The sequence below is a fragment of the Octodon degus genome, unplaced genomic scaffold (assembly GCF_000260255.1).
Source record: "Octodon degus isolate 3935 unplaced genomic scaffold, OctDeg1.0 scaffold00011, whole genome shotgun sequence".
NCBI lineage: Eukaryota > Metazoa > Chordata > Mammalia > Rodentia > Octodontidae > Octodon > Octodon degus.
Genome location: NW_004524587.1, coordinates 12,627,099 through 12,628,555, shown reverse-complemented (window position 1 = coordinate 12,628,555; position 1,457 = coordinate 12,627,099). Strand labels below are relative to the sequence as shown.

Sequence of the window (1,457 nt, the reverse complement as noted above, 5' to 3'; positions counted from 1 at the left end):
TAACACTCAAGGATGCTCTTGTGGACACGTGAGAAGAGGCCACTTCCAGGGTTTCTCCCAGAACTAGGCCAGAGAAGTCTGGCTGACAGAGGGGTGGAAATTACAGCAGAATGTGGGCAGTGTGGATTCCTAGCTTTACACAAGCTTTCTAAAGACTAGCAAACACTGGAGGCCTGGCCCTGCAGAAGGAGAGAGAATTGTGGACTATGACAGCTCTGAGACAGTTTGTCCAATCCAAGCTTGGTAAGTGTACATATATAATTGCATCATTTGGGAGGCTGAGGCAGTGAGGATTTTTAATTTGGGCCTCACCATGGCAGTTTAGCAAGACAATCTCAAAGATAAAATGGCAGGGGATGTAGCTCAGTGTGAAGGCTGTCGGTCTATGTATTTTTTGTGTTTTTTTTAGCTTTCTAATTTTTGGGTGCCGAGGACCGAACTCAAGGCCTTCCACTTGCTAGGCAAGTGTCCTACCACTGAACTAAATCCCCAGCCTCAGAGCCGTGGGTTTAATCTCTAGTAGTGAAAAAATATTTTTGTCCTTCAGGTAAAGGAAGGGAATAATTTGCCAGGGGACATAAATACCTTATGAAGCTTTAGAACCGATTCCAAGCCAGTAGTGGTGGCTTGGAACCTCTGTTCATCTCAGCACTGTGACACAGGAGGATCACAAGTGAGAGGCCAGCCTGGGATACACAGTGAGACCCGGTCTTAAAAAAACACAAAAACAAATAAACAAAAAACAAAACCAAAAACACCTCAGACAAACAAACAAACAAAAAAACAAAAAACTGATTACAGAGCCCTGTCACTGAAGTTCATCCCTGGAACAGAAATAGAGAATACCTCCTCCCCTCAGCCAAAAGAGTGTGAGAGTACCCGAGAGGTATGTTTGATGTGTGACAAAAAAAAATAAAAAAATAAAAATAAAAATAAAAATAAAAGGACGCAGAATCCTTGCTTCGTGCTCTGGCCTCCAGAAGCGAGCCGTGTAGGCTTGAAAGCTTCCTGTTGTAACTGCCCTGTTCATACACAAGCTGTAAAATGATCTTAAAAGGTAAACAATGACTTCCTTGGAGCAGTGACCCTACTGTTATCTGAGATAAATTAAAGCACATACACAGTGAAGAAAGAACTGTCTAATATGTAAACGTAGCAATAGTAAAGTGAACGTCAAAAATATTTTCAATGGTAAGTGCCATCTGTCCTCAAGAACAAGGCCACACTTACAGCATGTGGAAAGCATAACCCCAAAGTAATCACACTTACACAAGCCTCGCTGTGCTGCGGCAGGCACCATGCGAACGTTTTGCAGTTAACACCGTCTTAACTGTGGCTGCTCGATAAATATTTGTTAAAGAGTTTCAAAAAAACCATCAAAAATATTCAAGAAAGAAAAAACATAGACTAATTTTCTTCAAGAATATAGAGGCAAATATCCTTTTTTTTTTTTTTTT

At 41.2% G+C, this 1,457-nt stretch overlaps 1 pseudogene; it reads left to right on the top strand.

Annotated features, from left to right (window-relative positions):
- Positions 1 to 1,457, top strand: part of LOC101571528 — a 3,979-nt pseudogene that overhangs the window by 2,202 nt on the left and 320 nt on the right.